Genomic DNA, 17,502 nt, shown 5'->3' on the forward strand with positions numbered 1-17,502 from the left:
AGACAATCCTAAGTCAAAAGAACAAAGCTGGAGGCATCACGCTACCTGACTTCAAACTATACTACAAGGCTACAGTAACCAAAACAGCATGGTACTGGTACCAAAACAGAGATATAGACCAATGGAACAGAACAGAGTCCTCAGAAATAATACCACACATCTACAGCCATCTGATCTTTGACAAACCTGAGAGAAACAAGAAATGGGGAAAGGATTCCCTATTTAATAAATGGTGCTGGGAAAATTGGCTAGCCATAAGTAGAAAGCTGAAACTGGATCCTTTCCTTACTCCTTATACGAAAATTAATTCAAGATGGATTAGAGACTTAAATGTTAGACCTAATACCATAAAAATCCTAGAAGAAAACCTAGGTAGTACCATTCAGGACATAGGCATGGGCAAAGACTTCATGTCTAAAACACCAAAAGCAACAGCAGCAAAAGCCAAAATTGACAAATGGGATCTCATTAAACTAAAGAGCTTCTGCACAGCAAAAGAAACTACCATCAGAGTGAACAGGCAACCTACAGAATGGGAGAAAATTTTTGCAATCTACTCATCTGACAAAGGGCTAATATCCAGAACCTACAAAGAACTCAAACAAATTTACAAGAAAAAAACAAACAACCCCATCAAAAAGTGGGCAAAGGATATGAACAGACATTTCTCAAAAGAAGACATTCATACAGCCAACAGACACATGAAAAAATGCTCATCATCACTGGCCATCAGAGAAATGCAAATCAAAACCACAATGAGATACCATCTCACACCAGTTAGAATGGCGATCATTAAAAAGTCAGGAAACAACAGGTGCTGGAGAGGATGTGGAGAAATAGGAACACTTTTACACTGTTGGTGGGATTGTAAACTAGTTCAACCATTATGGAAAACAGTATGGCGATTCCTCAAGGATCTAGAACTAGATGTACCATATGACCCAGCCATCCCATTACTGGGTATATACCCAAAGGATTATAAATTATGCTGCTATAAAGACACATGCACACGTATGTTTATTGCAGCACTATTCACAATAGCAAGGACTTGGAATCAACCCAAATGTCCATCAGTGACAGATTGGATTAAGAAAATGTGGCACATATACACCATGGAATACTATGCAGCCATCAAAAAGGATGAGTTTGTGTCCTTTGTAGGGACATGGATGCAGCTGGAAACCATCATTCTTAGCAAACTATCGCAAGAACAGAAAACCAAACACCGCATGTTCTCACTCATAGGTGGGAACTGAACAATGAGATCACTTGGACTCAGGAAGGGGAACATCACACACCGGGGCCTATCATGGGGAGGGGGGAGGGGGGAGGGATTGCATTGGGAGTTATACCTGATGTAAATGACGAGTTGATGGGTGCAGCACACCAACATGGCACAAGTATACATATGTAACAAACCTGCACGTTATGCACATGTACCCTACAACTTAAAGTATAATAATAATAAATAAATTTAAAAAAAAAAAAACACTAATCCAATGCAAATCTAACAATATTGTATATGGCATGACATACGAATCCTTAATAACTTTTCTTTCTTGTAGATTAATAGAATTTTTACCAGTCCCCAGTAGGAAACAGATGACACACAGACAATAGGTTAATTTTAGCAGAGTTTATTTATGAAGAGCTTAATTATAAAGGCATTGCTATGGGGGAAACCACAATACACAGAAGAGTCACCAAGGCCTGACAGTAGTCTGACTGTCACCATTCCTATGCCACAAAGAAGGAGGGGAGCAGTGGTTACTGGGATCTGGAGAGAGAAAGTCATGTAGAAAAAGACCCCTTGAAAGGACCAGAGATTTCTGCTAAGGGGCACTGAGTCAACCCCACAGGAAGGAGCCCAGGCAAGCAACTACTCCGCCAGTGCTCTCTTCCCTCCCTCTGGTCTTTTAATAGTGCTCTCAATTGGCCAAACCCAACAAAGGCAATGAGATCCCATTAACAAGTCCATATAGGCAGGCTCCAGGGGCAGAGAACAGGGTGGAGAATGGTGAGAAGGGGACCTGGAGGAGAAAATAGAAGACAACAGCTCAGACTCACTCATTTGAGCTTTTCGGCCTAGGAAAGATGACCTCGGTCCACTTGCCTGTGTCCAAGCTGTTTTTCATCATCTCCCTCTTGCAGAGCAAAAATTTTTCCTGAGTTCACATTTAAACTTCTAAGTATACAGCTATCAGTAAACACCATGTTCCTCTAGCATATCAGCAGGAAATCTGAAAGAACATGGGACAAGCAAGTACAAAGAAAATACAAAATGAAACACCTAGCAAAATAGTAAGTAAACATTTTAGGAATTATGCCAAAAATTTCTTTAGAAATCTTTAGAAACTCTTCAGAATTCTGTAATCCCAGCACTTTGGGAGGCCAAGACGGGTGGATCACGAGGTCAGGAGATCGAGACCATCCTGGCTAACATGGCGAAACCCCGTCTCTACTAAAAAATACAAAAAACTAGCCGGGCGAGGTGGCGGGTGCCTGTAGTCCCAGCTACTCAGGAGGCTGAGGCAGGAGAATGGCGTGAACCCGGGAGGCAGAGCTTGCAGTGAGCCGAGATTGTGCCACTGCACTCCAGCCTGGGCGACAGAGCGAGACTCCATCTCAAAAAAAAAAAAAAAAAGAAGAAACTCTTCAGAATTTAGGGATGTCTTATTATTTGTATCCCTCCTCTCCCCTCCCCATCCTATACATATACACATACACATTGAGCACTTTTGGCTCGAAAAGTGTCTTTTCTTTGATCTTCTTTTGGAGATTTAAAATCTGCTTATCTGTGGAATGGAACTTCAAGAGATCTTTTTATCTAAGTGCTTAGACATTTCTATAAAAGGCACTCTTTAATCTGAAAAGTATCGATTTTTCTTATTAATTGCTACTGCTGGCCAATAGTACAAAAATTTTCTCTTATCTTATGTCTGTTTATCACACTATGTCCAAAACGGCTGGATTTCCAGCACTTTCGTGAACTACTTAGTATGTTCAGTACTGAGCATGGCACTTAGTAAGTGCACAATTAATACTGATAATAATGGTAGTTGGTAGCTGCAGTTGTTTATTCTTTTGAAAAAATAGTATTTTTTTCAAGGCAAAGATTCAGCAATGCACTGTAAAGTGTGAGATTCAGCTAAAAGTTCTGTCTTACAATATGCACTGTCTTGAATGTAAAACATTTTAAAAGCTTGCATTTTCTTGATGAATATTTGGAAGTTTATGGTAAAGACACTGAAATCCAGTGGATCGCAGAGATTCTAGCCATACTGGCAAGGACTCTAAAATCAACCCTTAAATATAGTTATTTTATTTATTCATTTATTTACTGGGGCTTCACATCCTAGCTACTTCCCAAAAGAAATGCTTTATTGTCATTTCCTCCTCATTTTCTGTGTCTTTCCTTAGAGTAGAAACTGTCAAATTAGATCATATTCCAGCAGAACAATGAAACCACAGCCCAGCCCTATATTATTTAAAGACCTAGATTTCATTTGCCATAGGTGAAGGTGACTGAAGTCAAAGAGCCTGGTTTATATCACTGGGCTGCCAGCAGGACAGAACTCACAGCCCCCACTTCCCATTATGAACAAATCTATAAAGGAACGTATGCCTTTGTTTCTCCACCAGGGCACTCATTTTATACAGTGCCAACTTACAGAATTTTCAAGAGCAGAACTTCAGTGGGCAAAACAGGAAGATCTCTCAAACTGGTTTCTAGTATAACTCATCAAAACATGAGAAAAATAGGAAATACAGGTTTGTGGCATAATTTCTGTCAAATACTAGACAAATAATAGGTGCAGGCAAAAATAATTTGTTTCTTTGAACCTGATACTGCTAATGCCATTCAGAATGAGAGCTGTGTTGATTAAACTTTAATTTGAAATGCAAACTTTAAAATGCTAATCTCATTCACTAGTTCATGAGACTTTCATAATCAATTTTAAGTTCGTGTTCTTCATCATGATGGTATTATTTTTTAATAGGCCGGAGTCCTTTTAGTAGCAGTATACTGGCCACTATCTAATTGGTCCTCTACTACACTGATTGTTAAACATTTTGAATATTACCTTGGGTCAAAGTTCCTTTAATGAAGGACTTTTATCAATCTCTTTTATTATTAAACATAACAAACTGAATTCTGCAATTGCACTTCTAGTTACAGTGTAGAAAAGCATAAAAGAATTTTGCTCCTCCCATAAAAAGAAAACACGTGACAAACTAAAACGTACGCTATTCTTTAACACCAACAAAAAATAGCCAATACAAATTAGTCGAAATGCTGAATAACTGAATCTTGACAGACTGATTGCTCAGAAAATCTTTGCCTCATTCAAATTATCTCTACAAAATTCTGATAAGGAATCTATACTGCTGCAGCTTTATGACTTTCTAACCAGAATGTGTTCTCTCTGCTGGGTCATCATTTTTCATGCTTGCTATGGCCAAGTGATGTGGAGTAATAAACTTACTTCCATGGGAAGAAATCCAATGGCAATTGTTGCATCCAATGATTCTCAGTCCTCATCCTCCTTGTCCTATTGCATTTGACACCACTGATCCTTAAAATACTTTCTTCATCTCACTGCTGCATTTCCTCCATCTTCATTCAGTTGCTGGTTCCTCCTCATTACCCTGTCATCCAAATTTTGGAGTATCTCAGGTCTAAGTCCTTGAACCTCTCCTTTTTTCTCTCCCACCCTCACTCCATAGGTAATTACTATGGCTTGAGTTTGAATATGTCCCCCAAACTTCATTTATTGGAAACTTAATCCTAATGGAGAAGTGTTGGGAAGTGGGACCTTGAAGAGTGATTGAATCATGGATGCAAAACCTTCATAAACTGATTAATGCCTTTATCATGGAAGTGGGTTTCTTATAAAAAGATAAGTTTATCCTCCTCTTGCTTGCTCTCTCTCACTCTCTTTTTGCCCTTCTGCCATGGGATGATGCAGCAAGAAGGCCCTTGTCAGATGACAGCCCCTTAATCTTGGACTTCCCAGCCTCCAGAACTGTGAACTAATTAATTTCTGTTCATTATAAATTACTTAATCTGTGGTATTCTGCTACAGCAACACAAAATGGACTCAGGCAATATTATTACCCAGACTCATTGCTTTAAATACCATCTATGCCCTAAAACTTCCAAAATACCATCTATGCCCTAGTAATTCCAAAAATATCTCCAGCCTAGACTTCTTCCTGGACTATCTTCATTTTGATATCTAATAATCATCTCAAACACAACATGTCCAAGAATGAGTTCTTGATTTTTCCGTCAAACTTGCTCTCCCCAAAGTTTTTCCAACCTCAATAAATAGCAATTCTATTCTTTAGTGGCTTACATCAAATTCCTTTGAGTCATCCTTGATTCCTCTCTTTATCTTATACCCTATATCTCATCCATTTGCAAATCCAGTCTACTCTACCTTCAAATTCTATCTAGAATCCAACCACTTCTTATCTTCTCTGCTACTATCACTTGGTTTAAGCTGTCATCCTCTCTTTCCTAGAGTATTACAAGAGCTTCCTAGCTGGTCTCCCTGGTCCCCCTTGCCTCTCTGCACTGTACTCAACACAATAGCTTGGAGTGATCCTTTTAAAAGTGAAGGCAAATCATGTCACTCCTCTGCTTAAAAAGTCTTTCATAGCTTCTTTTCCCATTCCCAACAAAAGCCAAAATCCTTACAATGATCCATAAGGCTCTACACAATCTGTTCCTGTCAGTCTCTGATCTCAGTCCCATCTTGCTCCAGCCACAGTGTCCTCCTTGCTTTTCCTTGAACACACCAGTTTTATTGTCACCTACAGTCTTGTAGGAATTGTTCCCTCAAATATCCTGATGGCTCTCTCCATCATCTCTTTTAGATCCTTGCTCAAATACTACCTTCCTAGTGAAGATTTCCCCAACAATGCTATCTAAAATTTCAATTTTCTGCCAGCATTGTCTATCCCCCTTACTTTAGTTCCTCTTTATCAGTCATCATGATCTAACATAATTTAGATTTTGCTCATGTATCTTCATATCTTTGTCTGTATGTTCTTTATTTAATGTAAGCTCCTTGACAGTACCATTTTCTAATGTGTACAAATTCTAATGGAGACAACACCTGGCTCAGTGCACAGTCAATAAATATTTGTTAAATGCACATATAGAACATTTACTTTTCTACTTGAAATTAGATCTGAAGATAGATTCTTTACTTGCACAGAGTCATGACATTTCCTAAGCAATGCCTCTGCTTGTGAATCACAATAACTGTCATGTATGAGTATACAGACATGATATTCTGATCTAAGGATATCATACATGTTAATTTAAATCTCAGAAAAATCCTATAAATAGGTATCATTATCCAATTTTAGAAATGAGGAAGCTAAAGCTTGGAGAGTTTAACTTAATACTCTAAAGTCACAGAGCTAGCATGGATTGAGCTAGATTTCAAACTCAGATCTATACAACTATAAAGGCCTCCTTCTTTACTATGACAGGCTACCTTCCCTTTGAAAAATTGCTCAGGGCATTACTCACTTAATATTTACTCACTCAAAATCAAGAGTTTGAATATAAATAGACCACATCACACTGTGTTAGGCATAAGGCAAAATAACCGTAGGTAAGGTGATCAATGAACAAAAAACTGCAAAACCTCTTTGGTGTTAGCACACCTCACAAAAATCCTAAAAACCTCCTTTTTGTGTTTATTTCTCATCTGTATCCCAAATCTTCTAATACCCCACATCAACTACATCCTTTTTCATTATTTGTTGTAATAACTTATTGATTCCAGAAATGTTAACTTGAGAATTGTAAAGGGAAATATGTATATTTCCTTATTAGTTAATTTGATTAACTTTGTTATTATCCTTTGTTTTATGTTCTTGCCAGGCCTGACAGATCCATTTTACTCTTGGGTTGTGGGGAACTTACCATTATGTTGATATATTCAAATAGAGTAGGATGAAGAATGAAGAAAAAGATGAAGAAGATTTACATACATCAAAAACTTCTCTTCAATAACATGTATCTCATTTATTTAGTCAATGGTAAACTGGCTAATAGGAAGGGTCTATATAACAGAAACATTTACGTTAAAATTATTCTAATTAGAAAGCGCATATATGTGTATATGTTTGCCATTATGCTCTACTTATTCCTATTTTATTTCAAATTTATACACTGGAAATGCTACTTTGATTATTAACCAACTCGCAAATCATCTGAAACTTACTTGTCTTTTAACTCTAAACAAAAGAACTAATGCCATCTACTAGATGAACTTTGGAGATCATAATTTATGCACTAAGGTACCTATCACCATCAATAAAAAATAAGTTTCCCTTTGGGCCCCGGGCAATATTCATCAGAACCAAATAAGAATGGGAAATAAGAATTAGAGGACTCATTCAGTCAAAAAAAATCTAAGGATTAAAACAAGAAAAAACTGTGAAAACGTATTTCAGTCACTAAGTCTATCCTTAATTTCTAATCTTTCTAGATAGAAAAACCACTTAATATTATAAATTTCTATGAAAAACATTTAATAAATAATGTACTGAAGATCTGACGCTCTATGTTACTTCAAGTATGTAGAAAAACATTTCAAGTGATTACGCATAAGTGAAGCATACACCATTTTCTTCTGTTTCTTTTATTTGCAGCCCAGGAATAATTTCTGCTTCTAATGATGATAAATCCCCTTCTGATCAGAGTAGCTACAGATTTAAACTTAGATTTAATGTTAATACCATGAAGTATTTAAATAAGCTGAAGTTCGAATATGCTGCAAAAGGCAAGTATTGTAAATATATTTCCTTTAGCAAATAGATATAAAAGACATTTTGAGAAAAGAAACTTTAACTTTAGAGAACAAGTACAACAAAGGAAGCAAGCAATAATTTTTTTTAAAAAAGCACTGGAAATCCACAAAATACAAACGAAACTTCTTTCATTTCTTCTCCATCAGATAATGTGAATGTTGTTTTCTCTTTTATTTATTACACATAATTAAATATGTATAATCTAGGCAGTAGTTGGAAGAGTGGATTAGAGCTATAATACTGACATGAAATATGCCCAAAACCAACCATTAAGTATGAAAGGAAAGCTGAAGAAGAATATGTATTCATGAACTTTTTATGGAAAAGTGCTTCTATCCAAACCACTTGTTGTTTGTATGTGAAAGTCTGGGGGAAGGTTTGGAAGAATACATACCCAACTGTAAAAATGGCTTTCTCTGAGAGACAACTGTGGCTACTGTGGGAAAAAGGAATTTTGATACTTATTCTAGATACCTCTGTGGTGTTTAAAATTTTCAGTAAGAATGATATTACTTGCCAAATTACATACAAAGTAAAACTACAGGCCAGGTGCGGTGGCTCATGCCTGTAATCACAGCACTTTGGGAGGCTGAGGCAGCCAGATCACCTGAGTTCAGGAGTTCGAGACCAGCCTGACCAACACGGAGAAACCCCGTCTCTAGTAAAAATACAAAATTTGCCAGGCATGGTGGCGCATGCCTGTAATCCCAGCTACTCGGGAGGCAGAGGCAGGAGAATCACTTGAACCCGGGAAGCAGAGGTTGCGGTGAGCCGAGATCACACCACTGCACTCCAGCCTGGGTGACAAGAGTGAAACTTCATCTCAAAAAAAAAAAAAGTAAAACTACATAAATGTTTATATGCACAACCTCTCATTTAGTGTATGGAGCTGTAGACTAGAAAACATCAAGGCTAGATTACAGACCAGCTTTGGAGCAGTCTGGAATCCAGTTCCACCCTCACGTAACCTTAGATGAATTATCAGATCTGAATCTATGGACTTCAATGTTCTCATCAGTAAAATTCGGAGACTGAGTTCAGTGACATCATAAGCTCCTTCCTGCCTAAGTGTTTATGACTTTACTATGAAAAAGGAAGATTTTAAGTCAATAAAACATTTCTAGATTTTGTTTTCTTGGTAAGTTTCTTTCTGTCTAATCAAAGATTCTAATTACTTACACACATACCTCAGGGATTTTGCAGGTTTAGCTCCAGACCACTGCAATAAAGTGAGTCACACACATATTTTTGGTTTATCAGTACATATAAAAGTTGTGTTTCCACTATACTGTAATCTACTAAGTGTACAATACCAATAGGTCTAGAAAGTGTACATACCTTAATTTTAAAATACTTTACTGCTGAAAAATACTAATGATCATCTGAGCCTCAAGCAAGTTGTAACCTTTGCTGGTGGAGGATCTGGTCTTGATGATCATGTTGGTGGTTATTGAAGGTTGGGGTGGCTATGAACATGCCTTAAAATAAAACAACAATGAAGTTTATTGCATCGATTGACTCTTGCTTTCATGAAAGATTTCTCTGTAGCATGTGATGCTATTTGATAGCATTTTATCCCCAGCAGAACTTCTTTCAAAATTGGGGTCAATCCTCTCAACCCTGCTGCTGCTTTATCAAGTAAGTTGATGTAATATTCTAAATCCTTTTTTGTCATTTCAACAATGTTCACAACATCTGCAACAGGAGTAGATTCCATCTCAAGAAACCAATTTCTTGGCTCATGCATGAGAAGCAACTTGTATTTGTTAAAATTTGATCATGAGATTGCAGCAATTCAGTCATATCTTCAGGCTCCACTTTTAATTCTAGTTCTCTTGCTATTTCCACCACATCTGCGGTGACTTCCTCCACTGAAGTATTGAACCCCTCAAACCTTCCGTGAGGGTTGGAATTGCTATTTTAACCTCCTTTCATGAATCACATAATTGTTCTTTATAGCATTTAGAATGGTGAGTCCTTTCCAAAAGGTTTTCAATGGACTTTGCCCAGATCTATCAGAGGACTCATTCTCTATGGCAGCTGCAGTCTTACAAAATGTACTTCTTAAATAGTAAGACTTAAAAGTCAACATCTTTTTTCAATAGAGATCTGTTTCATTTACGCTGAAAATCTGTGGTTTATTGTGGCCAACTTCATCAAGGATCTTAGATCTGCATAACTTGCTGCAGCTTCTACATCAGCACTCACTGCTTCATCTTGCACTTTTATGTTATGAACAAACCTCTGCTAGCTTCCAACTTTTCTTCTGCATCTTGCTCACCTCTCTCAGTTTTCACAGAATTGAAAACAGTTAGGGCCTTGCTCTGAATTGGACTTCAGCTTAAGGAAATGTTACGGCTGGTTTGATCTATCCAGACCACACAAACGTTCTCCATGTCAGCAATAAAGCTGTTGTGTTTCCTTATCATTGGTGTGTTCATTGGAGGAGTATATTTAATTTCCTTCAAGAACTTTTCCTTTGCATTCACATCTTGGCTAACCATTTGATGCAAGAGGCCTAGCTTTCAGCCTATGTAGACTTTCAACATTTCTTCCTCACTAAGCTTAGTTATTTCTCTGGCTTTTGATTTAAAGTGAGAGATATGTGACTCTTCCTTTCACTGAGAGGCCATCATTGTAAGGTATTATCTGGTTTAATTTCTATACCATTTGTCTTGGGGAACAGAGAGACCTAAGGAAAGGGAAAGACATGGGGGAACAGCTGGTTGCTGGAGCAGTCAGAACACACACATTTACTGATTACATTTGCCATCTTATATGGATACAGTTCATGGCACCCCAAAACAATTATAATAGTAACATCAAAAATCACTGACCACTTGGCGCATGCCTGTAACCCCAGCTACTCAGGAGGCTGAGGCAGGAGAATCACTTGAACCCAGGAGGCAGAGGTTGCAACAAGCTGAGATCACGCCATTGCACTCCAGCCTGGGCAAGAAGAGCAAGACTCCATCTCAAAAAACAAAAATTCCTGCAGTGGTAAAAGCACTGACAGACTCGCTCAACGCAGGGTTGCCACAAACCTTCAATTAAAAAAAAAAAATACTGCAAAATACAATGAAGCAAAGAGCAATAAAATGAGGGCTGTCTTTATATAATTCAAGATATTCCAACTTCATATACACATGCGTACCATGCACTTACACATACACATACATTCTTCAGGAGGAAGTCAAGACCAAGGTCATCTTCTGCAGCCCTCCACATGTTTGCCTGCAATATTTTAATGATATAAAGTCTTAGCTTTGTTGCCAGGTGTGAGGAAGTCATGGTTAATTTTTACCTTTATTCACCCTTATTCTGTTTCGACCTCAACTGGTGTATTGCAATTCAATTATGGCACTAACCTGGAGTTAGCAGAGACCCCAAAGTTACAGGGCAGGGTCCACAACAAGACTGCCTTCACTTCCTATCAGCTGGCTCCAGTTCTGGGTGGTTCCCGCAATCCCGCTAATTCACTAGAGTGGCTCACAAAACTTTAGAAGCCATTATATTTATGATCACAATTTTATTATAAAGGATATAACTTGGGAACACTTAAATAAAGACACACATAGAATAAAGTGTAGGGGGGTCTCAAGTACAGAGCTTCTCTGTCCTGTGTTCGTGGAATCAGTGCACATCACCCTCCCAGAACATCAGTGCATTAACCAACCAGAAAGCACCACTGAGCTTCGGTTTCCAAAATTTTTGCTGGAGTTGCATTACATAGAGATGATTCATTAAATAATTGACCACATGACTGAAGTCCATCTCCAGCCCTCTGTTTCTCCTCAGGGCTCAGGCTGACTCCACATCTCAACCCTTTAATCACATAGTTGTCCTTTCTGGTGACCAGCTCCCCTCCTGAAGCTACCTAGGGGCCCACCGTGAACCACCTCATTTGCATAAACTCAGGGTGACCCAACAGGCTCAAGAATAACAAAGATGCTTCTACCACTTGAAGAATTCCCATGGCGTTAGAAGCTCCTAGGCCAGTAGCCTAGGACAAAGAGTAGGCACATTTTTTAATTATACAACTCCAAACCTACTGCGGATAGTATTTAAATTTGACAACTCCAGCATTTTTATGTTATCAATATAGAACTGCCACTGACATAGCATCCTTAATTACATATACCTAATTTAGTGACTTTCAGCTAACAGTTTACACTTCAAATTTGTGGTTGCTTTGTCTCTCTACAATCCTGAGAGGAGGACAGCATCATGGTTAAGTGCTGTAAGCTCTAGAGATAAATTTATTGGGTTTAAATCCAGGGTTTGTTCATGTCTTAGTTGTTAAGCAAATTAACTTTCTGTGCCTCTTTTCTCCCTCTGTAAAATGGGAAATGAAAATTATACCCATCTCCAATGGTAACTGTTAGGACTACATGAGTTAATCTGTGCCAAGTGTTGAGGACAGTGCATGGCACTTAGTGAATGTTCACTATTATTATTGTCATAATGAAACTTGTAAATACTGTTTATTAAACATTTTACCTTGACATATACAGCTTTGTTTTTCCTTTGTATAAATTTAAGGGGTACAAGTGCAGTTTTGTTACATGAATATATTGTGTAGTGGTAAAGCTTTTAGTGTAACCATCACCCAAATATCATGCATTATACCCATTAAGTAATTTCTCATTCTTCACTCCCTCCCACCCTCCCACTGTCTGAGTCTCCATTGTCTATTATTCTACACTCTATAACCTTGGCACATAGAGCTTTCATGTTATCCAAAGAATCTTCAAAATTGAAAATCTTACCCCCCAGGTGAATATACCATTGAGCTCCAAAAACGAAGGGGCTGGACTAAATAATCTGAATGTCAATTCTGATTCAGAAATGGTAAAATTACACAGCAGGCCTCCTGTCATCTAAAATAATTCTAGCTCTGTAGCCTAACTGGTGTGACTTCCTCATAGATTCCCTAAAATCCTAAGATAGTGATTCAGAATCTCTTTGTCAGAATTATACTGAAAGTATGAGGAAAGGAGCTCTGCCGGTACATCCCAGGCAGGCTCCATTTCAGGACCACAGGGCTAAGGTATCAGACAAAAGTTGAGGACATATCCAGATCTGCAGACTTCTATCAAGGTAGAAAAGATCCATTTTCTCTTTCCACAAAGAAAAGTCTACTTCATCTTCCCCCTGCCTGGGAGCAGCAAATGCAGTGTGCCCTCTGCCAAACCCATCCTTCGTTATTAAACAACACACCTCTGTGCTTGCCTTTCACTCAGCTTTTTTTTCTGTCTGCAATTGATTCGCAGCACCTGATGTGACAGATCATCAGATTTTATTAAAACCATTTAGAATGTCTAGCATCCTGCCATCTCTTTGTGCCTGATCTTTTCTTATTATTTCACCCATAGGCTAAAATCCCACAAGTTATATCTCAATAGGAGAAAATTAAATCAAACAATTTCTTCATTTCTTTTGATCAATATTTTGAAGATAAAAATAATGTTTTGCTGTGGTATCTTTGGAATGCTAATATTTGATTGTTAAGAATGATTCAAGCTTAATGCCAAAGAGGTATGGTTCTTAATTCACATCCAAATAGTCAATAAGTAATCATTTCCTTACTTTTTTTTATGTGTTAGCACATCTGCAATGATGTAGTCCATTCATAATGACTCAAAGAGATATTAGAGCAGAGAGTAATGACAATAAAGAAGTTTGGATAGAAAACTAAAAGACAAAATAGCTTAATAAAACAAATAAAGATAGAGAAAATGAGAAAAACCACTCTTAAGATTTAAGAATGGAATATTGTACTGGGAGAATGCTGTCTATATCATACATCTTGATTTTAGACGTTTTCTCCATTAAGGTGTGAGTTTATTGGCTCATGTAGCTGAAACACTGACATTTTGGCTGCATGAAAGCAGAGTTGCACGGATTTGTGACTGGCCATCTTAATGATGTACCCAGAGGATCAACTAACTAAATATACCTAAATACCCCAAAATAAAGGAAGGACTTTTGTGCCATATAGAGTTTTAACCTTGTTCCTATCTCATTCACCATTTTATAATTTTTTATCTACATGAGGACAGATGAAGATATTTTTATTAGCTTCTCATAAAAAGCCAAATGATTTATTGGTATGTTGATTGATGGGCTTAATATCAAAATTATCCTGATGGTGTAGGGAAGTTTAAGCTTTCCCTCTGAAGTTTCCATTTATCGCGCCTGCTGAAATAAACTGACAATAAACAGATTAACAGGAGAAAAGGCATACAAATGTATCCATGTGCACATGTGCACAGGGGCCACACAAAATATAATACTCAAGGAAGGGCAAGATAGTTAAAGTTTAAATACACCCTTCATAGAGTAGAGTAGAGTAAGGGGTTAAGCAGTTTTAGAGGAAGAGGAAACGATTGTTAGGGGAAATAAAGAGGCCCCTTTGAGACAAGTTCCTCTCAGTTCTGTGGGAGGTGGAGACATGTTATAGGAAGATGGTGAAGACAGAGCTGAACTGCAAACAAAGGTTGTCTTATTATGCAGCTAAAGTATCCCAAGTAATATCCCTTAAAAGAATCGTTGAAAGAATAGATGAAAAGTCTGTCAGTGTGATGGCCTGGGTATGAAGACTTTTAGTTTCCTCTCCTGCAAGATGATCTATTGTCTCTGGCAAATGTAGATTCCGGGGTGGGGGGTTAATACAATTGCATTCCTTCTAGATGAACTTCCCTCAGTCAGATAAGGGAGCTTCAGAAAGAGCCCCTCCCGGTGCTTCAGAAGGGAAAGAGGGAGCAGAAGAAGGTCAGAAAGAGACCTTGGCTCTGAAGCATATTTCTGAGGCCTTTCAGTCCTCTTTGTGGAGAGCACTCCACATGCCAAAGCACCACATTTTGGAGTATTGTTTTCTGACCCCCAATAGTGGTTTCCAACAACGTCATCAAAAAATAAAATAAAATAAAACTTAGATAAGAATAAATGTAAAATTCTGCATTTAAATTGGATTTTTAATTACACAAATATAACATGGGGAGGTATGCTTTGAGTACATTTGTTATGAAAATTACTTGCTAACTTTGATAAGGATAAAACCAATATGAGCCAAGAGTATAAACCAGCCTAAAGAGGATAATAAAAATTTAAGCTTCATTAGTCAAAAAAGGGGTCCAGATTAAGAATTTGAGAATGTTGTATGCTCATGGTGTTGTCGTTTTGGTTCTGTTTTGGATAATGATCACTAGATGATTAAAAGGACTGACTACCAAGAGTATTTGATTTACATTTCAAATACAGAACTAAGGTTCTTTATCATTTACTCTGCCACAGGCAGTTTTTCCCTTGCCCTGCTTAGAAAACAAGGAGTTTATTTCTCTCCCACCTCAATTTATCCTGAAAAACCAAAAGAAGAAAATGAGGAGAGGGAAAGAAAGGGCATTGACTTTTCTTCTTGTTCTTAACATACTTAGCAAAGTTAAAGGTCAGAGATGTACACAGAAATCGGAGGCAAAAACCATCTTTGAAGCTTCTCCAACCTGGAATGGCTTTTTAGAGAATTTTATCTCTTACACTGGGTATAATGAGGTACCTGTGCTGTCTTCCCCTTATGTGGTGTGAAGGTGTGTAGGGGACCTACATTCCCCATTTGTCTTGGTACTCTGGGTGTCCTGCCTAAATAGTTGGTTTTTACAGACTATCACAGACAGTTTTTGTTTGGGGTACTGTATGTCAGACTATGCCACCCCAAAATATACCACTGATAAGAATTATTTTGAGCTGAAGGCAATTGAGTGTCAACAAAGAGAGTCAAACTGTAAAAGATTTAAAGAGGTTTATTACGAACCCAATATGAGTGACTAAAGCCCAAGACTAAGTCTCAAGAGGTCATGAGAGCATATGCCCAAGGTGATTGGGTTAGAGCTTGGTGTTCATTTGTTTGTTTGTTTGCTTTTTGAGATAGTGTCTCGCTCTGTCATCCAGGCTGGAGTGCAGTGGCACAATCTCAGCTCACCGCAACCTCCGCCTCCCAGGCTCAAATGATTCTCCTGCCTCAGCCTCCCAAGTAGTGTTGGAACCGAACTGTCGATTCCCTCCTGGGCAGGGGTTGCCGCGAAGGATCACCGACACGAGATTCACAGCAGAGAGTTACTTATTACTAGCGCACTAGGGTCCCAAGCTCTAAGTTGGCCCTGGGACCCCGACTGCTTGTTACAGGCTGTTTATATAGGCAAACACAAGTTCAAACACAGCTTATGGCGCGAAATTCAAACAAAGCTTAAGGCGCAAAATGATTGGGTCTAGCTATGGCCTGAGCAAGGTGTCTTATGCTAATTGGTTAGAGCAGGACCTTATGAGGTTTTTTCCTGGAGTTGTTGATTCCGGGAACTTCGAGGCAGGGTGGGACCCCCGGAATTGGCAGGGTGGGACCCCATGAGGTTGTTTCCCGGAATTGGCAGGGTGGGACCCTATCAGGGTGGGTCCCTATCGAGGCAGGGTGGGACCCTATCCAGAGCCACCTGGTGTTAATTTTTTCTATATGAGGCCTAGTTTCTAAGTTTTATGAGGCCTAGTTTCATTCCCTCCTCTTTTTGTGTCAGAGGCTCAATCTTGAGCCTCTTCTTCAGTCCTAAGGGTCTGGTATTGTTGGGTCAGAACCATAGCATGTACTATGTTTAATCTATTTCTAATAAGGGTGAGTAAGCGGTTGAGTATGCATGGCCCGAAAGTCAGGATGAGCGTGAGCAGGATGAGGGGTCCTAAGATGGTGGAGATTAGGGTGCTAAGCCAAGGGGATTGGTTGTACCAATTTTCAAACCAATTTTGCTGAGATTCTCTCTCTTTTTTTCTCTTGTCTAATCTTTCTCTTAGTTTTGCCATAGAATCTTTAACTACTCCTGAATGATCTGCATAAAAACAACATTGCTCTTTCAGGGCTGCACAGAGCCCGCCCTCTTTCAGAAAGACAATTTCTAGTCCTCGTCGGTTTTGTAATACAACTTCAGACAGAGAAGTCAAGGACTCTTCAAGTTTTGTGATAGATTGTTCTATGGCTCTAAGGTCTTCATCTATGGCTACTCTAAGTTGTTGCAGATGATGGTTACCATGCACTAGGGCTGCTGTCCCGGTCCCAACTCCAGCCGCTACCCCAATTCCTAACATGACGGCGAGGGTGAGGGAGATAGGTTCTCTCTTTGGTCTAGTATGAGTTTTTTGCTCATACCGGAGATCAAAGGAGTCTCCAGAGTGATAGTATACTCGGGGAACAACTTGTACCAACACGCAATAGTGGGTGCCACTGCTAAAAACGGCTGTGGATACACAGGGGGTGAGCCCAGTGTTGCAAGCCCACCAGTCCGTCTCGGAGGGGACCAAATAGTGATTGGAGCTGGGTACTGTCAAGGTTACATTACAAAGATGCTGATGACTAGGGGGCACTTGGCCTATGCAGGTTCCCGACCCAGAAACTTCAGCCAGGGTTAGTTTTCTTTATTGTTCCCATGCGCATCCAGTAGGATTGGCGGAATTAGTGAAATTATTAGTGGAGGCAATGCCTTCATAGTAAGGGGGGCCTGTTGCCAGACATAGCCAGCAAGAGGAGGTAAATTCTGGCTTTGTCTGGTTTAAAGCGAAATAGGAACCCTTTATGAGATTTAGGAGCCTGTCACCTATTCCCAGGTCAAGGGGCCCACGGGTGACGTT

The 17,502-nt window shown here is 38.9% G+C and overlaps 1 protein-coding gene across 2 annotated transcripts in view; it reads right to left on the minus strand.

Moving 5' to 3' along the window:
* Positions 1-7,509: 7,509 nt before the first annotated feature.
* Positions 7,510-17,502, minus strand: part of METTL4 (methyltransferase 4, N6-adenosine) — a 131,113-nt gene continuing 121,120 nt past the window's right edge. The window contains exons 13-14 of one of the 2 annotated variants that reach the window (XR_007721111.1): positions 11,014-11,070; positions 7,510-9,314 (exon numbers count right to left, since the gene is read on the minus strand). The gene's annotated coding sequence lies outside the window, so the exon portion shown is untranslated. The remainder of the gene's footprint in view (positions 9,315-11,013; positions 11,071-17,502) is intronic. The other variant, XR_007721112.1, reaches the window with a different exon arrangement.

This window comes from Macaca thibetana, chromosome 18, assembly GCF_024542745.1.
Source record: "Macaca thibetana thibetana isolate TM-01 chromosome 18, ASM2454274v1, whole genome shotgun sequence".
Taxonomy (NCBI): domain Eukaryota; kingdom Metazoa; phylum Chordata; class Mammalia; order Primates; family Cercopithecidae; genus Macaca; species Macaca thibetana.